The sequence below is a fragment of the Schistocerca piceifrons genome, chromosome 2 (assembly GCF_021461385.2).
Source record: "Schistocerca piceifrons isolate TAMUIC-IGC-003096 chromosome 2, iqSchPice1.1, whole genome shotgun sequence".
Classification (NCBI taxonomy): Eukaryota; Metazoa; Arthropoda; class Insecta; order Orthoptera; family Acrididae; genus Schistocerca; species Schistocerca piceifrons.
In genome coordinates this window covers 117590553-117616789 of record NC_060139.1, presented here as the reverse complement: position 1 = coordinate 117616789, position 26237 = coordinate 117590553, and positions in this window count along the sequence as shown.

Here is a 26237-nt window from a genome sequence, read left to right as displayed (position 1 = left end):
CAGCTAAGCAGGTGGACTACTTGGATCACATTTGCACCCATTCATGGACTGCATGTTCCCAAACAACGATGGAATTTTTATAGATGACAATGCCCCATGTCACCAGGCCACAACTGTCAGATTGGTTTGAAGTACATTCTGGAAAATTCGACTAATTTCACTGCTCATGGTGTACAGCACCCAATCCACCAATTTCTTAATATCATATTTAGTTTTCAAAGATAATTTTGAGTCATAGCACCATCCTTCAGCTGACAGACTGAGATTAACCTTTATTTTCAAGTCTCATTACTTGATGAAATGAAGCACTTTTGAGTAATAGAATCAGTTATGAAAGACAATTAATGAATTACTTGAGTAAGTACTACCTTCTAAGAGAATCTCGGTGTGGGTGCTGAAGTGACTGATGTTCAGAATCAGCCATAGCAGAATTCACAAGGATGTGTGTCTCAGACCTGTATAACAATAGTTATAGAAAGGATAGATTGCTGCTCACCATATACGGTAAATGAAACACTGGCTTGCAGAAAGGCACAATGAAAAACACTGCTGAAATACTAAACTTTTGAATAAAGTCCTTCTTCTGCAGTAAAAATCGCATACACATTCACAAAAAAACAACTCACATTCACCACCCATGATGCTCCATTGTGGTTGGTTACTGTGCCTCCACAAAGAGAATCTCTGCTCTAGTGGACCAACACCTAAAGCCTATTACACATAACTTTCCCTCAAATATAAAAGACTCCAATGATTTTCTCCACTGAATATCTACAGTACCTGTTTCTTTAACATTCAGCATCCTGCTCATTATCATTGATGCCACATCCCTCTACACTAACATCCCCAATGCCCATGGCTTTGCCACTATTGAACACTATCTTTTCCAACATCCAACTGACTCTAAACCTACTTCCTCCTTCATGGTATCCCTGACTGCTTATCAGCACAAGCTATATGGATTCTTTCTACCAACACCAGCTTTCCTGAACTGTGCAGGTGGGAAATCTCCCTGCAACATATCTTTAATTCCCCTAATTTTCCACTCCCCCCCCCCTCGTCCTATACCTCCACTAGCCCCTATCTCCCACCTACCTGTCCCCTTTCCTACTCCCACTCCACCACAGCCTCCCACCACCGCACCTAACAGCGCTACCCCCTTCCCACCAAGTTACTGCACACTGCACTATACAGCACTAGCATCCAACTCCCCACCTCATTTCACCTCTTTACCCCCAAAATTCATCTCAGCAGATTGCTGCTCCATCAGACGCAGTCGCCATTGGGTTCAGATTCAGATTCTTTATTAGTCATTCAGCATTGTTACATGCAATAGACTTCGTCAGTTCACTTAACCTATTAATTTTACAAAAAAAAAAATTTACATATTTAAGTTGATATTGGGCATTTCTAAAAATTCTTCTAATGAATAGAATGGATTAGTTAACAAGAAGTTATGAACATTGTCTTTAAATAATTTGTCAGGCTTGATTGACCCATTTTTAGACAATTTGTTATATATTTTAATTGCCATATACTTGTGACTATTGTTAGTTTTAGCTAATCTATTTTGTGGCAACAGCAGAGAAGTACACGTTCTTGTATAGTAGCCATGTCTTTCATTTGTTACACTTAAATTAGGTAGTTCAGCAAGTATGTAGTTAACACTGTCAAGAATATATAAATTAATTACTGTTAAAATTCTATATTTAGTGAACAATGGTTTGCAATGTGTTCTATTATCTACCTTAGCCATTACTCTGATTGCTTTCTTCTGGATCACCATAATTTCATTTATCTTTCTGCTGTTTCCCCAGAGTATTAACCCATACCTTAAAACAGATTGAAAAAAGGCAAAGTACGCTGTACTTACGTACTCAAATGTCACACAACACATCAGTCTCTTCAACAAATATATAACTCTTGACAACGTAACCACTATGTGATCAACATGAGAGTTCCATGTTAGACTGTTGTCAAGTACAATACCTAAAAACTTTGCCTTTTGTTTTTCTATTTTTGTAGTCTTTGATAGACTGAACCACATATTCTGGGTCTTTTCCTCATTTAATAGCGAACCATTGGCATTAAACCATGATGTTGCATTTTCTTTTGCCAATTTCATATCACTTACAAGGTTATCAAGTACATGGTTTACAGATAGAAAAGTTGTGTCATCTGCATACATATATGTCTTTACCTCTATATTTCCTGATAAGTCATTTATGTGTACAAGGAAAAGAAGTGGTCCCAATTTAGATCCCTGTGGCACTCCATGTTGAACCTCGAGTATGTTTGACAGATGACTTCTTGAACTCACCACCTGGTTCCTTTTATTGAGGTATGATTTGATGAGTTTTAAACTTTTATCACATATTCCATAGTACTCAAGTTTAGAGAGCAGAAGTGAGTGGTCAACACAGTCAAAAGCTTTGCTCAGATCACATAAGGTTACCTGTGCGTGCGCATGGTCCTCAAATGCTGCTAGAATGTCTCTGACTAAGAGCTCTATGGCATGTATAGCTGACCTTCCTTTTCTGTAACCAAACTGTGATGCACTTAACATACCATTTAGTTCTAGGTACTCATACATCTGCTTATATATTATGCATTCAAAGACTTTTCCTAGTACTGGAATTAGTGAAATTGGTCTGTAGTTTGCAGGATCTGATTTGACACCCTTCTTAAAGACTGGAGTTACCTTGGATAGTTTGAGAGGATCAGGAAAAAACCCTTCTATGAGACACAGGTTTATAGAATATGTTAATGGTGCTGCAATGTAATGTATGATTTCTTTCAATAGATTGTTTGACATATTAAAAATATCTGTACTGTATGAATTTTTCATTTCTTTGACTATTTTAAGAACTTCATGTTGGCATACCTCTTTGAAGTGTTTCAATGATGATCTGGCCCTATTATGATTTAGGTTTGCTCTCTTCAGATAATCTATACATGTTACATTGGGTTTGCTGATCAGCTTTTTGATATCATCAGCACAGCTTACAAAATATTTATTGAATGTATCTGCTGGTATTGGGACTGTCTTGTCGAAGTTTCTGACTTCACCTTTAACAGTATTAATTACTGACCAGGCTCTAGCATCCTGAGACAGCGGCCATTTGTGTATGACCTGTGCTTGTGTGAATGTGCGAGTGCTTTCTACCACAGGAGAAAGACTTCATCCGAAATCTCAGTATTTCAGCAGTCTTTTCATTGTACCTGTAAATGACTCAGGGCCTCTTCTATATGGTGAATAACAATCTGTCCTTTCTGTATTGTTGTTATTCCATCCTGGACTTTTCATTATTTGATTTTACCCATCAGTTCTGTATAAGCCTTCTGATACTGCCGAATATAAGATTCTACTGAATAAGCTAGAATCATTAGGAATAAGAGGTGAAGCTAGTAAGTGGTTCCACTCACACCTAGCAAATAGAATCCAAAGAGTAGAGGTAACACAAACACATATATGGCTAAACTTTTAGTGAGGCACTTACCAGAACAAATTATATGGTCTTCATGGTAACATATTGGGAGCAATACAGTTCTTGATATACATCAATGGCATTCTCATTAGCATTAGCCGTTGGGTGAAGTACTCTTTGATGATGACAACAATATTATACTACCTGAGAAAACAAGTGAATTATTTGCAGAGAAAGCAAATGAAACCTTCAGTGATACCTACAATTAGTTAATAAGCAATGAATTTACTCACCACATAGAGGAGGCTGTAATGGGACAGCCTCCTCTAGCATTACCTTTTTTTAAATAGAAACAGTTGATACCAGGTATACTTTTGATTCTTGTATAGGTGAGCATTATCTCAGCTGTTTAACTAAATGAATTTCATATGATTTTGTGTACAGTGAATTATATTTAAGGATAAAATGTATAAAAATAAATTAATTTGTTTAAATGATATGTAACAAGCCTTAGAAATATTTGGAATTATGAAATATCTGGCAGACTTGAAATTCCTATTATTGTTTTTGCAATCCGACGCTAATTTTAACTTTATTTCTAGACTCATTTATAAAATAATGATATAGCTTGTTGAAGATTCTTCTTTTGTCAAGAAAGTTTGTAAACTCTTTTCTTTTCTAAACTTTTTGCAATATTGTTACTACCACATAATGAGTAGAGTAGTAGTGGGCATTCTTCTGATGGAAATGGATGTGTTTTTGTATCTGGCAATAACAATGTAATTTGTGGTGTTACAGAAGTATAAATTGTAAAGACGATGTGATATTAAAAGAATGTGACAAAAAATAAAATTCAAGAGTAAGACAGGCAAACCTTCAAACATTATTATGTCAAGTGGAACCCACAAAGTTAAAGAAATTTCAACCTGACAAATTTACCCCCAGACATACTGCAGCCAACAAAGAGAAAATGAAGATAAGTTAAACAGGTTTTTTATATATGTCTTATGCCTGTCAAAGCTTTTGAAACTAATGAAGTGATTATAAATTTACTGGTGATGTGTGGGAGGATAAGATTACAACTGGGGGCTCATCTGGGATCAGTTGACAGATAACGAAGTTTTGTTTGTTCCAGAAGAAGAAAGGACAGTGATTTGTGTCATTTGCAGTATCACAGACTGGAACAGTTGAAAGAGGACTTTACAACTATGACAAGGACATCAATAAGAAAAAAGATATGTACAGAGACTTACCTTAGGGGGAATAAAGGACGGGTATACACTCGCACACACACACATATCCATCCACACATATACAGACACAAGCAGACATATTTAAAGACCAAATATGTCTGCTTATATATATTTTTTATTTTTATTTTTATTTTTATTTTTATTTTTATTTTTATTTTTATTTTTATTTTTATTTTTTATTTTTTATTTTTATTTATTTATTTATTTATTTTTTTTATTTTTTTTGTTGCTAGGAAAATGAATGGAGACAAGGGTAGTGGTGATGAAGTGAAAGCCGTAGGACCCAGGCAGGACATGTTTGAACCAAGTGAAAGCATAGTTAGCAAAAAAACAGTTAACACTGACATTTTACAGTTGATTATGGCATAATTAGAGGAAATAAAGGCAGATAACAATACAAAATTTAGTGCAGTTAATGATCAATTAACTGAAATGAAATGAGCGTATGGCATTGTTGGTCGGGAGGCACCTATTCAAGGAAGTTCAGCTGCCAAGTGCAAGTCTCATTTCATTCGATGCCACATTGGGCAACTTGCGTGCTGGTGATGAGGATAAAATGATGATGAGGAAAACTCAACACCCAATCCACAAGCAGAGAAAATCCAACTGGGAATTGAACCCAATCCCACTTGCATGCCGGCCGGAGTGGCCGTGCGGTTCTAGGCACTACAGGCTGGAACTGCTGACTGCTACGGTCGCAGGTTCAAATCCTGCCTCGGGCATGGATGTGTGTGATGTCCTTAGGTTAGTTAGGTTTAAGTAGTTCTAAGTTCTAGGGAACTGATGACCACAGCAGTTAAATCCCATAGTGCTTAGAGCGATTTGAACCATCCCACTTGCATGGGAGTGAGCACATTACCACCCAGCTAAGCAGGTGGACAGTTAACTGAAATAAAAACAAATAACTATAGCAAATTTAGTGCAGTTAATGATCAGTTAACGGAAAAATTTACTTCACTACAAGCACAATTAAATGATCTGAAAACTGAAGACAATAGCAAAGTGAACAGGATACAATACCAAATAGATAAACCCAGTAATCGGGTTTCGGGGCTAGAAAATGGATTGTCAAATGGATTAAAATGTGGAATGAAAAAGTTGATGTCTCAGAAAGTAAACTTATTGTTTTGGAAAATGAGCTAGTAAGTGAATCTGCACAACAGACAAAGAATGCTAATGATCTCAGAGTTCAACAGAAGGCCATACAGGAAAAAATGGAAGAGAACTTTAATAGTTTAGATCAAAAAATTTTAAATGTTGAAAACAGTATGCTAACTAATGTAAATGTTTTTTTTTTTTCAATATTTGCTTGAGTGAGTAACCAAAGTAATGCTGTGATACCAGGAAAGTTGATAAAACCCTGCAAAGACAGTGTACATGTAGAATTTGATGAAATTGAACATGATCTTTTGCATGAAGTGTCTAATAACAGAGATGATGATTCAGATTTTGGATGTCCTTACATTAAGATTAAGATTGGTCAGTGGGAAGGGAACTGTTTGACTGATACAGTTAGCCTGATTTGTGGTATGTCTGAACAATTTAGAGACAAGATCAAGTATAGTGAAAATTTTGTGGAAATGCCCATTGTAGGTGTAAAGATAACACGAGCTACAGGTAAAATCTCAGGTTCTTTTAACGTCTAATATAGAAGACAAAACCTTTGAACTTGGATGCTTAGTGATCCCTAGTCTGGAAGAAAATATAATTCTCAGTATGGATTGGGTAGTGAAGGCTGAGACTTGATTTGGATGGAATGCTAAAGAATTGTCTATTTTGGAACCTAAAAATAATACTTATGTGAAAACTAATTTCTGTATTTTAAACTGTGGGAAATGTTGTAACTATTTGCAAAACATTGTGAACTAAAATGAGTTCCAGGTGTTTAATGATGATATAGATTTTGATGAGAGTGAGGATCAGGATTTTGAAACTGTAGTAGATTTTAAAGTAAGGGCAGCTATGACTCTTAAAAACCTACAAAAGGAACAACTTAGGAATTTGTTATTGTAGTTTAGAAACGTGTTTAGTGAAGTGAAAGCCTGTCACTGCATACTCCTACCTTAGAGATCATCAACCTTTCTTTCTCAAACTGTATATTTTCAAAAAGGAAAGATATAGAGAAAGAAATTCAGAAAATGGAAACAGTAGGAGAAGTAGGAGTCCGTACGATAATCCCTTAGTTGTGGTAAGTAAGAGAAATGGTGGAGTGAGAATTATTTTGGACTCTAGACATCTTAATAAATTTCTTATCAGAGAGAATGACCATCCTGAGAACATGGACAAGCTGTTACACAAATATGATTAAGTAAAATACTTGAGTAGTTTGGACTTGACCTCTGGATTTCACCAGATCCCACTTGAAATTCATTGTAGAAACTATTCTGCATTTTTGTATGCAATACTGTGTGGTGCCATTTGGGCTAACTGTATCAGTAGCTGAATTCAAAAGATCTCTGTATTCTGTCTTGGGAAGTGAAATGAGTTCAAAATTAACTGTGTTTGTTGATGACATTCTGGTCACTGAAAAAACTTGAGAACAACAGTTAGATCTGTTAAAAGATGTTTTCAAAATTAGAATCAGGGGGCATGGCTTTGAAAATAGGTGAGTGTAAATTTGTTGTGGAAGAAGTTAAAATTTTAGAACATGTTATGTCTGAAACAGGAAATGCAACTGATAAAGAGAAACTTGATGCTATTACTAATTTTCTTATTCCTTGCAATAAAAACAGCTTAAATCATTTTTTTGGGTTAACGAGATTTTATAGAAAATTTTGTAGCAGCCAAGTTTTGAATGCTCCATGCATGTGTGAACTTTTGAAGGAGAATACCATTTGGGATTGGAATCAGGAGGGTCAGGATACTTTCGATGAGATGAAATGATAGTTGAGTCAAAGTCAGATATTGTCCAGGCAGGATTTGTCTCTTCGTTTTTGTATTATGACAGACAGTCATGATGTTGTTTTGGGAGCTCATTTATTTCAGGAAGTTGAAGTTAATGGTGTTATTGAACATAGATCTCTTGCATTTGCTAGTAGAGTATTGCAGGAACATGAAAAGACATACTCCGGCCGGCGTGGTCAAGCGGTTCTAGGCGCTTCAGTCTGGAACTGCGCGACCGCTACGCTCACAGGTTTGAATCCTGCCTCGGGCATGGATGTGTGTGATGTCTTTAGGTTAGTTAGGTTTAATAGTTCTAAGTTCTAGGGGAATGATGACCTCAGATATTAAGTCCCATAGTGCTCAGAGCCATTTGAACCAGAAAACATACACTGTAACTGAGAAAGAACTTTTGGTTGTACACTGGGCATCCAACAAATTTAAAATTTATTTACTAGGTCACAAAGTCATCGTCTGTACTGATCACAAAGCATTATGTTATCTTCAGGTGTGTAATCTGTACCATAACAGAATTACTCATTGGACCTTGTTTTTACATCAGTTCAATTATGAAATCAGATTCATTAAGGGCACAAACAATATTGTTGCTGATGCTTTGTCTAGGCTACCTTTATGGAGTGAATCATCTAACGGCTTTGGAGAAGGAGAGGAAGAGTTTAAAATTATCTACTTGAGGGGTGTGAAAGAGGAAAAAGAGATCTTGAAAATTTGCAAGGATATCCACAGGTATCAAAATCATAATCAGAATTGGAAATTGATTAAGAGAATGTTGGGTAAGAAAGGAGCAGAAAAGACAGAACAATATCATAAGGTACACAATGGTACTTTATTCAGGAGACATAAGAGTGACTCAGAGGATTGGAAATGAGAGTTTTGGTCATTGTGGATCAACCAAATGCACACCAAAAATTCAGGAAAACATCTATTTTTATAACATAGGAAGCAGAGTCAAGAAGAAAATTGTCAGCTGTGGAAGATGTCAAAAGTAAGTAACCAAACAAGTAGATACCAAATGCAAAACATACTGGCTAATAGTAACCTTGATCTCATGTTATTGGATGTTTATGGACCTTTGCCTAAGTCTAAGAATGGATTTTGGTATGTTTTGTGGTGGCTGATTTATTTTCAAAGTTCATAAAGCTATTTCCTTTCAAGAAAGCTACCAGTAAGCGAATCATCTCTGAGTTTGAAAACTCATATTTTCAACAGGTGGGTATTCCTAAAACAACTTTATTTGATAATGGTTCTCACTTTGCATCACAAGCTTGGAAGGATTTCGTTGATTGTGTAAAAATAAGGCATATTCTAACCTTGGTGTACCATCCTTTGAGTAACCCTGCAGAAAGATACATGAGAGAGATTGGAAGGCTGTTTAGCACTTATTGTAATAAGAATCATACCAGTTGGATAGATTATGTCAGTGATTTTGAGGATATTATGAACAGTTTAAAACATTCTTCAACAGAATTTTTTACCATTTGAAATCATGTTTAATCACAGACCAGTTAACTTAATTTCTGAGAGTGGTGAGTTTCCTCCACGTAAAATTGTGTCACTGCAAGAGAGGGAAGAGTGTGTTAGGGAGATGATGAAAAAGCAGGGATATGAGAGAAAGCAGAGACATGATGGTTAATGCAGATTTTCTAAATTTAAGGTAGGAGGTCTTGTGTTGGCGAAAGCTAAAGAGAGATCTAAAGTGTTGACATCTGAGATAAAGAAATTTTTCGATATTTATATTGGACCACTCGAAATTCTTGGAAATCCACATCCTAATGCATACAGGCTTGTGTGGCCTAAATCTAAGAAGTTGGTTGGATTATGCAACATCACTAAACTGAAAGCATATAGAAATGATCCACAACTATCTAATTTTTGTTTGTTTGTTCTTTTTCCAGTGTCGTGAGTTTAGTATGTAAGATGATGTGATTTCTAGAGTTCTATCTTATTCATTGGCTGAGTTTAAATCTATTTTTAGATTCATAAAACTACACAACTGTGTTTTGTTTTTCTGGAATTTAGTATGTAAAATGATGTGATTTTTATCTATTGACTAAGTTAAAGTCTATGATACACTATATAGTTGTGTTCTGTAACAAATATGTACTTTAGGATTTCATACATACATGCCAAGAGACTAAATGAGTAGATCCTTTTGCAATTTTGAAATGGGACAATGTTCATAATTTGTACTGCAAAAATGAGGAATAGCATCTTAGTATATCTGTGTGTATCACCTTGTTATTTCATTTTTTTATTGCATTTAACTCTGTTCACTAATGTTTCATATGTGAACACTTTTTAATCGCACTGGACATAAATCCCATACAACTGACTTTGAAGAATAAATAGGGAGAATATATCTTGTATGATGGGAAGAAGGTATTGTATAGCATATTTTATTATTATTAGTCGTAAAGCTCCCAACATGGAAGACGCTAAGTAAAGATGGTTCACTTCTGGGGCTTCTTATTCTTCTTGTTTGCCCACCAGGTCTTCATTCTTTGCGAGAATTCAGCTTTTCTTTCTTCGCTCCATTTTGTTCCAGTTCTCGGCGCTTTTGTCTCTGGTTTGACCTCCCATTTGTCAACTTTAAGTTTGAAATTGTTTCTTTTGTTCATGTCTTCAGTAGTAATGTTGGCTAATTCCAGATCTTTCTTTACATTTTTGATCCATTCTCCTCCATTAACAAGGGATGCTACGTATCTTACTATTTTTTTTTGTAAGTCTGTGATCGGGAAGTCTCATTATGTGGCCATAGAATTTTAGACGCCTCTTCCTCATGTCTATCTCTATGTTAGAATATTCTTCAATTTTAGAATTTTTCTGTAATCTATACCCCTCTTTGGTCCATCTTGGTCCCAGAATTTTCCTAATGATTTTCCTTTCCTCTTTCTTCAGGTTTTCCATATCTGTTTTCCTTTTAAGTGTCAAGGTTTCGCTGGCATATAGCATTATTGGTTTAATTACCGACTTATAATGTTTAATTTTGTATTTATAGATAGACATTTTTTATTGTAAATGTTTTGGACCAGCCCTAGACCCCTACGAGCTTTTAATATTCTTTCTTGTTGTGAGTATTTTTCAGAAATTATCTCTCCTAAATATTTAAAGTATGGTACCCTCTTAATTTCTCCATATTTGGTTTGTAACTTAGAAATTTCTAGATTTGTTGTTGTAAACACCGTTTTCTCAAAATATATTTGTAGGCCAACTTTTCCTGCACACTCTTTTAAGGTTTCTATCTGTTTGACTGCCATTTCACTAGAATCTGCCATTATTGCAAGATCGTCTGTGTAGGCTAAGTAGGGGATTTGTAGGTCATCTTTTTTGGTTCCCAGTGATATTGGTTTCCAGTACTTTTCTTTTTTGAGTTCTTTTTCCCATTCTGCCATGACTCTATCCAGAACTAAGTTGTCTAACCCCAGTTTTTATCTCAAATGATTTTGAAAGTTTTCCCATGAATTTCATTTTGCATTTTGTATTTGTTAATGTCTGCTCTATGATGTTCCGTGTCTTCTTATCCAGTCCTTGTTCTTCAAGAATTTTAAATAGTGTGGGTCTGTGAATTGAATCATATGCCTTTTTAAAGTCGACAAAGACATATACTGTAGGCTTCCTTCGCATTTGTCTCATCCTTGTAATCAATTTCAAGTTTAAAATTTGTTCTGGACATGATCTGTTTGGTCTGAAACCAGCTTGGAAATCTGAGATTTTGGGTTCTAGCAGTTTTTGTGTTCTTTCAAGAAGACAAGCTGATAATATCTTGTATGTGACGGCAAGTAAGGAGATTCCTCTATAGTTGTTCACATCCGATTTATCCCCTTTTTTATGTAACGGATGTATTAGGGCACATTTCCAATCTTCTGGTATTTCTTCAGTAACCCATATGTTTTGAATAATTTTAACTAGCTCATTTCTTGAGTTAGCCCCTAGACTTTTGAGAAATTCGGCTACAATTCCATCTTCTCCTGATGCTTTGTTATTTTTGAGTTTGTTTATGTGTTTGATAATTTCTTCTTCAGTTGGCGGTACCGAGTCTTGCTGTTGCGGGGCTTTAGTGCTGGATATTGGAAGAGCTTCTGTTGGTTCTGGACAGTTTTGTAGCGTTTCAAAATATTTGGCTAATATAGCATATTTAGTACACAAAAAAGTGTTTCAGGATTTGATGTGAATATTAGACAGAAAGTTACTTATCCATTGGAGCATGTGATGAGAACTCTAGGGAGGAAACTGAAAGATGTGGGCAGATCCAGTCCCCATACTGCTGTATGGCTGTACCAGGCTGGACCAGTCAACTTACAAGAGATCATAGGAGCTGGGTAATGTACTCAAGCATCAGTTAACTACATCTGTGTTGTGACTGATATTTGTGAATTGTTAGCCAAGGCTGCTAAAGACAGTGTTATTCTGCATAAATGCATGTTTTTTCAAGTAGGGGGATTGACTTTCCAATACATTATGTAAAGTTAAATCAGTATGTATTTTTTTATCATTTATAAATGAATCTTCTAGGTTTTTATGTATGTGGGTTAGTTGTATGGACAATTAACAAATAGTGTGGAAGAGATTTACTGATGTAGTGGATGCAGCGTATTCAGATTCACTTCTTCTTTGTCTGGTAGTGGCGTCAATCTAGTGGGGGTGATTAAATGACCAAGGACCTCGATTTCCATCACACTGAATGCGCACTTCACTGGATTGATAAAGATTCTGGCTTCACCCAGTCGCTGAAAGACGGTTGTTGGATGGCTGCAGTGGAGCTTGCTCAACTTTGAGAACATTAGGACGTTGTTGAGGTACACGAAACAGCATGGGAAGCTTCACAAGATGCCATCCAGGATCTGCTGCCAGATCTGGGCAGCATTCCAAAGACCGAATGTCAAAAACAGACTTTCGAAAAGCACAAAGGGGGTGATGATAGCTGTCTTCTGAATGTCTTTGGGTGCCACTGGTATTTGTGTGTACGCCTTTGAGGAATCGATCTTACTAAATATGACACAGCCCTGCAAGGCATGACCAAAATCTTGAAAGAACAGTACAGGACATCTATCTGGTACCATTGTCTGTGGCTCATGGTCTTGTGATAGCGATCTCTCTTCCCGCGCATGGGGCCCGGGTTCGATTCCCAGTGGGGTCAGGGATTTTCTCTGCCTCGAGATGACTGGGTGTTCTGTGTCTTTCATCATCATTTCATCCTCATTCACTCGCAAGTCGCCGTAGTGGCATTAAAGAACTTGTGGAGCGGCGGCCGAACTGCCCCGCAAGGGGTCGCCCAGCCACCAATGCCATACACTTCATATCATATCATATATCTGGTACCATTCATGAATTAACGGCACAACAGTCTCCACACTGGAGCCACGAACTGTCTTGTTTTGGAACTAAATGCAATGTAGACAACCATGGGCTGCTTTTATGTGGGTGGCACAATGATTGTGGGCTGGGCATAGTTATTATGTGGTGCACCATTGAATGCTTGATGTCCTTCGATGTGCCAGTCGGGTGGGTGAGTTCAGGAAATTTTCCATATTGTCAGCCTTAGGCCCAGGGCACTTAACAGGTTTTATGCTGTAGAAGGCAGTCTGCTAGCACTGTCCCACTACCTTCAAATTTGTTGCCACATCAATGAGCTGGCTGTTTGCATTGTTAGTTTGTAGCCTGTAGTGACCAAGAAAGTCTGCCCCCAGGATTAGTTCATTGAAGTCAGCCACAGTAAATGTCCATGAAAATGTTTGACATAGTCTAAGGTCTAAATTGTGGTTGTGTGTGCCATACATTTTAATGGCCAAATTGTTCACCATAGTGAGGCAGAGTGCTCAGCCCGCCTGAAGTTTCCTAGCATAGAACAGTGAAATATCGAGCAGTGAGAACCCATGTCAATGAGGTACCTCACACCGCCTGCCCGTTTTTCTAACAAGAAACGTACGGATACTGAATTTCAACCAGGTGCGTCTGGGCCCGGCTGCAACTGGGGTTTAAGTGTGTCCAGGGAGAATGACACTTTGTTGCTTCATTGCCAAAGCTTGTGTGGTACCAGCAGAGGTCACTCAGTGGCTGCTCTGCTGTCAGTGGAACAGTTGGAGCTGCGTGGCCAGTTGCATGAACCAGTTTGGTGGTGGCTGGATCTGCTGCCACTATGGTGACTGTTACCTACTGCCCGTTAATGTGCCAACCATTAGACCCGTGAGGTGAGGGCTGCCACCTGTATGGCCAAGTTTTGAACTAGCTGGTGCATCCATGGTAGAGGGAGGAGGAGGTGTGTGCCCCGAGGAGGGGGCGGAATGGTGTCATAAGCTGCCGCAGAGTCCACATGTGCAGAACATGCCTGTAACTCACTCTCCAGCTTATGGTTGCACATGGGCATATCTTCTTTAATCATTTATAAGTTCTTCTAATTTCGTCATCTTGGTTTAGAGTCCAGTTCTCATTCAAGCGGAAAGCAGGCAATGCAAATAACACAACACACAAGAACAAAAAAACCTCAAAAACCACAAGAAGGTTCACGAGCGGAGCACACACACACAAAAGCAAAAAAAAGGTGTCTGTTCGCCCAAAAGAGGCAATAGTTAGTCTCTACAAGCACTGTTCAGAGGCAGGAGCATAAACGCTAGTCCACTTATGGTTCCTTGTCACTTGTGCCAATGAGCGTTGGTCACCAAGTGTCAGCCTCAGATCACTAATGAAGCAGGGACATGTGTTATCGCTGCTTATTGTCCTAGATGTGCAGTTAACAGGCTTTACTGCCGCACCGATGAACTATGTCCAACCAAGGAAGAGGCTTGTTGATGAGAACGTGACAGGAACTGATGAGGGTTGTTTTCTTAGACATACATTTATTGTGCCACACATCTTTAGATGTTACGAACCGAACTCTTTGATCTTTAATGTCCATACTGGCATGCTGCAGTAGAGGTATGCCTCGATCATCAATCCTGGAGGGTACACACTCCAGTGATAAGCATGGTGTGCATGTTGTGTGAACCACATGAAACAAAGGTCACATCTCCAAATGGTTGGTTTCTGGTACAACCTGTGGTGTCACCGCCAGACACCACACTTGCTAGGTGGTAGCCTTTAAATCGGCCGCGGTCCATTAGTATACGCCGGACCCGCGTGGCGCCAGTCAGTGATAGCAGACCGAGCGCCACCACACGGCAGGTCTAGAGAGACGTACAGGCACTCGCCCCAGTTGTACAGCCGACTTTGCAAGGAACGGTTCACTGACAAATACGCTCTCATTTTCCGAGACGATAGTTAGCATAGCCTTCAACTACATTTGCTACGACCTAGCTAGGCGCCGTATTCAATTGATATTGAGATTCTACTAACGTATCATCAAGAGCGATGTTCTACAAATGTGGATTAAAGTTAAGTATTCCAGAAGCTACGTACTTTTCTTTATAGCATTCATTACGTATCCTGTTTCAGACCTCATGCCAGCCTGCGTGAGTTTAAGTGCGTGCCTTTCGGCTTCCTCTCATTGTGTCTAGGCTGTCTTGCCTAGACACAACACAACCTGCAGAGCATCGCGCATTTCATGGATGGATGAGACAGTTCGAAATGAACAAATGAACAAAACTTTCCACACATGTTTGTGGGGAGTCATTTTAATTCAACCCATGCCGTCTGCAGTGAGAAATATTGGAGGCATGTGTCATGTTGCATTGTTCAGCTCTCCCTGGCTGTCTGCCTTCTCTTGTGTGGGCTGGTGCATGTCACACCGTTACCAAAATTTGGTGTAATGGTAAATCTAGATGCACGGGCCAGTGAATCCTGGACACTGTTAGCTTGTGTCAGCTGTGGGTGCTGTTCCACCATTCATGTGTTTCTGTGGTACAGCCACCACAGCAGAACTGGAGTGGTACAAGAACTGCACATCTCTCTCCTGTTAATTAACATTGGCTTGTTTAGTATTTCTACAAGTAGATATGAAGAAGGATGCAGATGAGCTGGCGTGGGGTCACAGTGGAATAAGCTCCACGCAAATGTGAGATGGTTCCTTTGAAACAGCACAGCCAGTTTCTTTCCCCATCCTTCACACAAACCAAGCTTACGCTCCATCTCTAATGACCTCGAGGTTGACAGGATGTTACAATCATTTTGCTTCCTTCCTTCAGTGGAATAGAGCAGAGCACTGACGTTGGGGGGGGGGGGGGGGGGGGCATGAAGCATTGTATGTGTAGAGCCACCAATCCAGGTGTGTAGCTGTCAGTGGCAATAAGCCTGACCCGGCAGTTCTTACGATGACAGCCACTTCTGACCTGGTCTTCACCCTGCGCCGTGTTCTGTTTTCCGTGTGCTCAGTTATTCTGATGCTCTTGCTGCTCAGGTTTGCTTTATGCTCTTCTGTAAGCTGTGTTCGGACTATCTGCTCCCCCCCCCCCCCCTCCCCCCGCCAGTTTCATTCCCTCTTCTTGTGTTCAGCTTCCTGGGCGCGTAGACGAGCCACTGGCAGTTAACATAACCATATTTTGTGCTGACTGTGATAAATGTGGTGTTGTCACAGATGTGCAGATACAAAAGGAGCCACGTAGGACATTATGTATGTACATGATACTCTAAACGGTTATCACCATGGACTCTGCATTTTTACAGTGCTGGAAGGAGCGGTTGTCCCTCCAGGAGCAGGAAAACAGCTACAGCAGGAGCAGGTGCTGGAACTGCTTCAGCAGAATAAGGAATTGCGCCATATGTACATCGCGCTGGTGGCGAGCCAAGCACTTGCAGAGAAGGCTTCTCCTTAGCCACCCCTAATGTCACTTGCCAGCTTTGGTGAGTCTATGGAGAGGTGTGAGAATTACCTCTGTCAGTTCTTATTGCACTGGCCTACCTACTTTTCCTACATTGGTGTCCAAAATTAAAGCAAGAAACGGAAATTTTGCAAGGTTGCATTTATTTTGGCACAAAACAGTATAAACAGGTTATAGGTAAGTAGGAACAATATAAAGAATACAGAACGTAAACAACAGCAACATGTATAACAGTAGAAAAAAATGTTCTTCGTTTCTTCCAACTGAACAGATTTGCATACACATTCCGACAACTGGTTAATGTGCTCACTGCGGGGTGTGACCACCTCTGGCAGATATACAGGTCTGACAACGAGGGAACATGCAGTGAATAACGTCCTCAATGTCATGTTGAGCTACTCGCAAGTCTTGGAGAGTGGTTGGTGGGTATTGACATGACGCAACCTGTCTACCGAATGCATCCCAGACATGCTCTACAGGATTAAAATTGGGAGAGCGAGCAGGCCGGGCCATGCGTGCAGATCTTTCATTTCCAAGAAAACATTAACCATTCGTGCCCCATGAGGTCGAGCATTGTCGCCCATCAGTAAAAGGCCTGCACAGCCCATAGCAAAAGCCATACATGAGGTCCCAAGACCTCGTCACGATACCTGACAGCAGTAAGCTTTTCCGATTCAACCAAACAATTTTCTAAAAGGTGTTCGAGTGGTCAACACAATCCCTGCGATCCTCCCCGATAGTGGTCTCTTTCCATAATGTTCGTGTCTCGAAATCGTGTTCCACATTCCCTTCAGATGCGAATCCGCCGAGAATAACTCTCCAGACCAAATCGGGACTCATCTGTGGAAAGAACACTGGCTCACTGTTCGACAATCTAGATGGCATGTTGACAAGTACACTCTAGACGTTTCCTTCTGTGAGGCACACGTACAGCAGGTCTCCAATAATAAAGGGCACACCGTCGAAGCCTTCTCTACACCGTTTGCCTTGATACAGCACGTCCAGTGGATGGTGCGACGTCAGATGCCAGTTGCTGCGTAGTATTAAAGCGGTACAATCGTGCTCTTAAGACCAAAGAACGGTCCTCTCTTTCTGATGTCACACATGGTCGGTCCTACCCTGGTCTTTGGGATACAGTTTCGGTCTCTATAAACCATCGCCACATCCGAAAAACAACAGAACGGTTCACGTTAAGCCGTCGAGCCACATGAGTTTGCGACTGTCTTGCTTCCATTCTTCCTTTGGCCCTCCACCGCAGAGAGTCTGGTGCGGCATAATGCACAATGTACATAATAATTGTGGCTGTGGGACTAGCCGACAAACACTACCCCGTTTGATAGGTGCCCTGACGTCATCGTTGGCATGGTTTTCCAATGACCGAAATGCCATCTTCTGTGCAGAACACGATCGTGCCGACATCTATTGACAGTTTGTATGATTATATCGTGAATTAGACACAGGACGGGGAAATGGCGGTTTATTGCGTTAATTTTGGACACCTTGAACCAGGTGGTTTTTGCTTCCGGTAAGCCGCTCTGTGTTGACGCCGTGGACGGTTCGAATGCAGTCACATCAAGGCGCTGCTCATCTTCGCCTTTAAAGGGCTGGGCGGTTTCAAGTCAGTCACTCTGCTCGTGGAGTTTTTCGGATTCTCAGCATCACTCTCTTTTCGCAGCTGTTTCTGATCAATCGGCAAATCGGCAGCCCTGCCCCGATTGTCATTTGGAGCATATTCTACACGATTGCGTACATGTAGATGACATGTATGGGACACGCCACATGGTAGGCCATTTGGCAACGGTTTGTGACAGCCGGCGAGCTGCGGGACAGTCGTCGAAGGCAAACTGTGTTTTCCCTTGACTCAGAGGCTGTCTCCGACGTCTCACAAACGTTGCCCCAGCGTATTTTGCTAACGTTCGCAGTGGATGGTGACTGACCGAGTTCAGACACAGCGATGACGATCAGCCTAATAACTTGTTAGATACATATAGTCTCTTAGGCTGCTCTGCGTTGCAACGGCCACTATGTCAAGTTGTGTCTTGTAGTAAGCTGTGTATTCCTGTGAGGGGACAATTCTCTGACTCTGCGTATTGCAAAAATGCGGAACAGCAACTTCCGTTGTTGGTGGGTAATTCTCTGTTGGTGCAAAGCATTATTTCGTGAGACTCCTTTTCTATTTTTGGTTCCTATATAGTCGAAAAAGTATATTTAGTGTCAGCAGTCTCCTTCGAAGGTTTGGACTCTTTACTATGGTCGTACGGCCAGCTGTTTGAGAATACCATGCAAGGTTTGGGCAGAAAATATCGAGGCACGCGTCACCCTTAAGCCGTCGGCAATACTTCAATTTTATCGCTCCCATCCCATTCCCTTCGCCATGTGCGGCAAGGTGCAGGCCGAGTTGCAGCCTTGGCAGGACATCAGCGTCGTTTCTCTCTATTTTTTAGAGCCAGCGGACCATCTCTTTGGTGGTAATTCAGAAGCCAGATGGTGCTATGTGTCTTTGTTTCGATTTTTAACAGATTGTCAACAAGCAAAGTGTCGCGGATCCACATCCAATTCCGTTGCTGGAGGAGCTGCGGCGAAGTTGTAAGAGGGCCGGTATTTTTCGTGCATCGACTTGTGTGATGCATACCTGCAGTTGATATTGGGAGCGGCTTCTCGGAATTTCTTAGTGCTCAACATTCACTTTGGGCTCTACCAATTTAACCGCTTGGCCTTTGAAATTTTGTCTTCGCTAGAAATTTCTCAACGATATTTGGAACAGCTCATTCAGAACATTCCCTGGTATGTATACTATCTCGATGACATCTGGGTCATGGTCTCCATGCAAGAGAAACAGTTACAAACTCTGCAGGCGGTTTTCCAGTGCCTTCTGGTGAATGGCCTTCACTGTGAACCAGAAAAATGTAGTTTTTTCTCCCCAAAGGTGCATTTTTTTGGGACATGTGCATAGCAAAGATGACTTCATCCCTAAGGACAAGCACATCAAAGCCATCATCAACCTGTCAGTGGCCAATAATCTGAAGGATTTCCTGTCCTTGTTGGGCGGGATTTCTTGTTATACTAAGTTCATTTTCCAGACTACACACATTTGATATCTCCTGAAACTGGTTTCGCTAAAAGGGGCATAAAATTTCGTGTGGTTTGCTGACTGTCAAGGGCTTTTCAGTCACTTAAGCGGTTTTTGTGCTCAGTTCCCCGTTTAGCTTTCAGTATACCAGGTAAATCACTAACTACAGCCATCAATGATGATGATGATGAAGTCCCACACTCCGTGACAGAGCATAGGGGGACGATGCGGGAGACCCGCACCGCCATACTACGTTCCTATAAAGCACTGGTACAGTTCTGTCACATGGGAACCCAAATGTTACCACCCAGCCCATAACGTATGCATCAAAAATGCAATTTAACTACTCGCAGGTGGAAAGGAAGAGCTGACTACCATACATTAAAAAATTTCATCTTTTTGTATGGAGCCAAGTACCTACTCATTACCAACCTCATGGCCCTGGATTCCTTATTCCACCCTCACTCTGAGCTACCAGATGAGACTGCCTGCTGGTTGCAGAAGTGGGCCCTTGGGCCCTCGCTCTCAGTAATTATTGCTATGACATTTTTTACCGTTCCACTACCCAGCAAGTTAATGCAGATGCGCTGTTGTGATTGTCGGCACGATACGATCCAGAGATCGACCTGCAGGAGGCTCTAATTTTCTGACTGGACGATACTTTGCAGCAAACATTGCTGGATTTGCCATTGGCAGCGCAGGAGATTGTGGCTGCCACAAACAGTGACCTAGTTCTCTGGAAAATCTTTTCAGCAGTCCGGGCAGGATGGGCCAAGCATGCTCCTTTTTGAGCAGATTGCGTATAGTGTGTGTTTTTTCTGCAGGATCGGCTTAGAATTATCTAGTGGATCCTCATCCTGGTCATGAAGGAGCAAAGCTGCTGAGTGGTCGTCCTTCTGTTGTTGCACCGTTGCATACATGCATCGCCATGGGATATGTCCCATATGAAGGTTTCAGTGCAGTGTCATGTCTACTGGGTGGCGACTGAACACAATATTGGACATGTTGTGAAGGCTTGTGCAGCCTGTGCACAAAACCAGACTGTGCTGCCACATCAATTTTCCCTAGACCAGTTTCGGAGCATTCTGGGGCAAGGGTGGGCCCTTTTTTGGAAGGCATGTGGTTTTGGTGGTCAATGCATTGTCAAATTTCCTGTATGTGGTCAAACAGTCCTCCACAATGTCCACTGCAACTGTTCTTGGACCGAGCAAAGTGGCGCAGTGGTTAGAACACTGGACTCGCATTTGGGAGGACGACGATTCACACACGCGTCTGGTCATCCTGATTTAAGTTTTCCATGATTTCCCTGAATCACTTCAGGTAAATGATGTGATGGTTCCTTGAAAGGACACAACCACCTTCCTTCCCCATCCTTCTCTAATCCTAAGGGACCGATCACCTCGCTGTTTGGTCCCATCCCTCTAATCAGCCAATCAACCAACCAACTATTGTCGGTCATTTTTGGTATTGAGGGCTCTCCGTAGACCCTTGTCTTCGATAATGGTAGGAAACTCGTATTGCAGGAATTTGCAAATTTTTGCATTCGGAATGATATCCAGTATCAGACTACCATCCCAATTCACCTGGCTTCTAACTTGGAGGTGGAACAATCTGTGTAAACTTTCATATCCCAAATGAAGAAGTCAGTGTCTGCCTTGTCTCGTGACAGTGGACTGTTTAGTTTTCTTGCCATGTACCAGGTTACGCCAGTTCGCAGATGCAATCTAGCGGGATATTTGCATGAGTGCAGCAATGGAGTCTTTTGGATCTACTGCACCTTGAGGTGCATGTCCCAAAAGCTCACCACATTTTTCTTGCGATGCTGTCGTTTAGGTCCATTCTTTCAGGTGGCAGCGGGGGTGGCTGCCGAGTGTCTTGGTGGACACAATATCCGACATTTGTTTGTGATGATTGTTGGTTGGGAGCATCTGACCATGATTACAATAATTTGTGCCTGCGACCTGTTGGAACCATCAAGTTCAGTCCCGGCTTTGTTCCAGTGGGATTCCAATTGCAGTAGCGGGTTCATCTGTTGCAGTCCCCATCATACCCTGTGTCATGCTACCTTTGACTATGGAATATGGTGCTGGCGGAGACAGCTCCTGCAACTACAGATATGAAGGCTATAAAATTTGATGCGGGAAATCTCCTTCCCCCACTAGCCAGTGGATGAGGCCTTGTCGCTGCCTGATGCCGGCAGATAACCCTCCACTATCTTCTGGCCCTCTCACAAAGCCAGCTACATTATCATATTAGCATTGTCTCCTTCCATGGTCAGTCCACCACCAGAAAATCCTCTACAGGTTTGCGCTGCAGGCCATGGCATAAGCCTGGCCACTTTCGGTCCTATATGCCCTTACCAGAGGGGAGGTTTACATATCACGGTATAACTGTATATGGATGTGTGTGGATTGGTGCACTTATCACGGGATAAATGGTTCTGAGCACTATGGGACTTAACTTCTGAGGTCATCAGTCCCCTAGAACTTAGAACTACTTAACCTAATTAACCTAAGGACATCACACACATCCATGCCCAAGGCAGGATTCGAACGTGCGACCGTAGCGGTCGCGCTGTTCCAGACTGTAGCGCCTAGAACCTCTCGACCACTCCGGCCGGCTATCACGGGATAATTATATATTTTTATAATTATATATTTTATGATTTTGGTTGGGGTGGCTTTAAATATTGTGGGCTAGCATGAGAATTTTAATTAACGTATACCGCGATAACACTCGTACGGACATCGGCTGCCTCGAAGTACGTACGATATAATATTTTTTAAACACAACGCGCGACTCACCGCCTTCTAATAAATAGTTTGCGTGAGCGCTGCTATTTAGAAAAGAAAATATGTGTATTCTTACGCAAACTGTAATTATTAATATGGGTCTCAGGGGCTGCTGGTTATTTATGTAGCAAACTACATAAAGATTAACTGAGATATTGCGGAGCGTATCGAATGAAAATATTTTCAATATTTCTTGTTCATTATTTGCAAGGCAAAACTGGAGAGAATTTCATCTGCCGTTAGGCGGCCAGACTCGAAACATACTGAACTTATTCGTATTCTAAATATTAATAAACGAAATCTATTTTTACTCTGTTAATTCTGAGACTATTGTAAGATCAAGGTAGAGAAACCTCTCACATTTACATTTAATATTATGACATGAAAATTTAATTAAATAATACAGTTAGCGTAATGGCCGACTAAATCATGCTAGGGGAGATGAGCTCCCTGGACTACGAACTTCTGTACAAAATTTGTTAATTATAATTAACGGTTGCGATCATGAGAGGTGACAACTAAGTCAATAATCCACACTTTCTAATAACAATTATAAGTATATTTTTACTAAATTACAACCAAACTTACATTAAATATTATCGAGCGCTACAATGGCGGCCTGCCTCTAGACGAAACAAAAACAGGAGAGTTGGTTCAATCAAAGCATTGTCTCTGATCTTCATGGCCTATGTTACACAGAGATTATACCAAAAAAACTGTTCTGTTAATTACATGGATATTTGTGTTTTGATAATAATAACTTACGTTCTTTACAATTTGTTATGCATCGCGCAGACGTACTTAGTCTTCAGATAATTTAGGTTTCACACGTCTCATAGCAAAATTTTCTTTTCCCTTTCTCCAAACGTCCATTTATGTGACGTACCGTCACATTGGATGCCCCATGACCCATGATTACAATAATTTGTGCCTGCGACCTGTTGGAACTATCAAGTTCAGTTGCGGCTTTGTTCCAGCGTGATTCCAATTGCAGTAGCGGGTTCATCTGTTGCAGCCCCCACCATACCCTGTGTCATGCTACCTTTGACTATGGAATATGGTGCTGGCGGAGACAGCTCCTGCAGCTACAGATATGAAGGCTATAAAATTTTATGCGGCAATCTCCTTCCCCCAGTAGCCATTGGATGAGGCCTTGTCCCTGACTGATGCCGGCAGATAAGCCTCCACTATCTTCCGTCCCTCTCACAAAGCCAGCTACATTAGCATATTAGCATTTTCTCCTTCCATGGTCAGTCCACCACCAGAAAATCTTATGTCCTCTGCAGGTTTACGCTGCAAGCCATGACATAAGCCTGGCCGCTTTCGGCCCTAAGTGCCCTTTCCAGAGGGGAGGGATTTAGTATCCATGCCAGTGGAATTCGAGATGAACTGACATAGGTATCATAGTGGAATAGGGCAGAATGCCATTACAGGGAGCATACACGAAGCTTTGTGTGGACAGAGCCATTGATCGAGCTGTTTACCTGCCAGTGACTATAGGTCTGGCCTGACTGTTCTTACATGAGCAGCAACTAGTTCGGACTGGCCTTCACCTGACACCGTCCTCTATTTTCCATGTGCTTAGTTTATTCTGTCGCTCACGCTTTTCACGTTGGGTTTGCTCCGTGCTTGTCTCTAAGTGGTGTTTGGACTCACTGCTACCCTGTAGAATGACTCGCTCGACGAGTTTCATTCTCTTCCGTGTTCAGCTCCCTGTGCTTGTAACTGAGCGATCGTCAGTTAGTAGAGTAATATTTTGTGCTGACAGTGACAGTCTGTCACGCCTGAAAAGATAAAAAAGCTTGAAAAATAGAGTCACTATTTCTCCTTCAAGGAGTTTTTCCGTTTTGCTCGTGAGGCTGAGTACATCATTTTTCAGTCATCAGACCAAGAAAAAAGCCTTGAAAATACAATGGATCGAACTTAAATCCCCAGCACGGCAATCAGACATTCTGTCTGTTCGACTAGGAATACTTATTGTTATCAATGATCTTTATTATTTTCTATTTTATTTTCCTTGGACTATTTTCTCTCACACTTAAATGATGTCCTGTTTCTTTAGCTGTATGTATATCATATTGATTTTATGGTTTATCGTGGGTCGTTCTTTCTTATTCATGACCCATCTCAACCCGCACTTTCTCTTTTGCGTTTCGTGGCATTCTGTTCTGTACACACTTGCCTCTCGAAGCTGCCCTTTCTCTCCTGTCATACGTTTCTACCTCTCTTTCTCCTCCTGTTCTATGCAAACTTATGTCATTTCTGATGTATACACCTAGGATAGCATTCAAGCTAGTAATGCTATAGCATCAGACTTTGTGTTTAAACATACTTCTCTGAAGGAGAAAAATGCTCAAGAATTTACAATGAGGCGACAAAAGTCACGTAATACCTCCTAATATCGCGTCGAATCTCCTTTTTCCCAGCGTAGTGCAGTAATTCGACATGACATGAACTCAACAAGTAGTTGTAAATCCCCTGCATGAATACTGAGCAGTGCTACCTCTATAGCCGTCCATAATTGCGGAGGTGTTGCCGGTGCAGCATTCTGCGGATGAACTTACCTCTCGATTATGTCCCGTGAATGTTCGATGGCATTCATGTCAGGTGATTCGGGTGGCAAATCACTCGCTCGAATTGTCCAGAATGTTCTTCAAACCAATTGCTAAGAATTGTGTCATCCACACAAATTCCATCGTTGTTTGGGAACATGAAATGCAAATGGACTCCATGTAGCCAGAACATAACCATTTCCAGTGAATGACCGCTTCAGTTGGACTGTAGGACCTGGTCCATTCCATGTAAACACAGCCCACATCAGCAAGGAGCCACCACCAGCTTGCCCAGTGCCTTGACAACTTTGGTCCACGGCTTTGTTTGGTCTGCACCACACTCGAATCCTACCGTCAGCTCTTACCAATTAAAATTGGGACTCATCGTTTTCTAGTCGTCTAGGGTCCAATCAATATGGTCACGATGCCAGGAGAGGCACTGCAGGCGATGTTGTGCTGTTAGCAAAGGCACTGGCGTGGGTCGTCTACTGCCATAGCCCATTAACGGTAATTTAGCCGCTCTGTCCTAATGGCTATGTTCGTCGCACGTCCCACATTGATTTCTGCGGTTATTTCACACAGTGTTGCTGGTCTGTTAGCACTGAAAACCCTACGTAAACACCACTGTTATTGGTCCTTAAGTTAACGACGCCGGCTACTGCGTTGTCCGTAGTGAGAGGGAAAATGCCTGAAATTTGGTATTCTCGGCACACTCTTGACTTTATGGATCTCGGAATATTGAATTCCCTGACGATTTCCGAAATGGAAAATCCCATGCGACTAGCTCCAACTGCCATTCCGCGTTCAAAGTCTGTTAATTCCCGTCGTGCAGCCGTAATCACAACGGAAACCTTTTCAGGAATTAGTGACCAATCCAAATTCACCAAAAACAAGCGCAAAATATATCTGTTTAAAAAAGCAGACAGAAGTTGTTCGGCACCTTCCTAAGACACAGTCTCCATTCCGCCCATACTGAAAAGCGTCTACCAAATGTGTCTTAAATTCAAAGAAATAGTGTTGGCGACAATTGAGAGTTTTATATCAACTAAATTAACACGAGACGGAATAGATCCCTCAGGATTAACAAATCGAGTCAAGACACTGTTGCAGAAGCAAGGAAAAAAATCATGTCCGATTTAACATAGTATTCCAAGCTTGGCGGATGTCTTCAGATGCTCAAAAACCAGCGTGAAATTCAATGTAGGATGAATTTAATAGTTTCCACAAAGAAACTCTCTAACTCTAGCAGAAAATCCAAAGAGATTCTACTCGTATGTGAAGTATAGTAGCGCCAAGACTCAATCAATACCTTCACTGCGTGATGGCAACGGTAATGTTACCGATGACAGTGGCACTAGAGAACTAACTAAACACAGCTTTTCGAAATTGCTGAAACTAGAATCAGGTATACCTACCGAAGCGAGTACTTGGAAGTAGGTAACCTCGATGTAGCATAACAACCTATGTCACTTAATTCAGGTATGTCTTCCG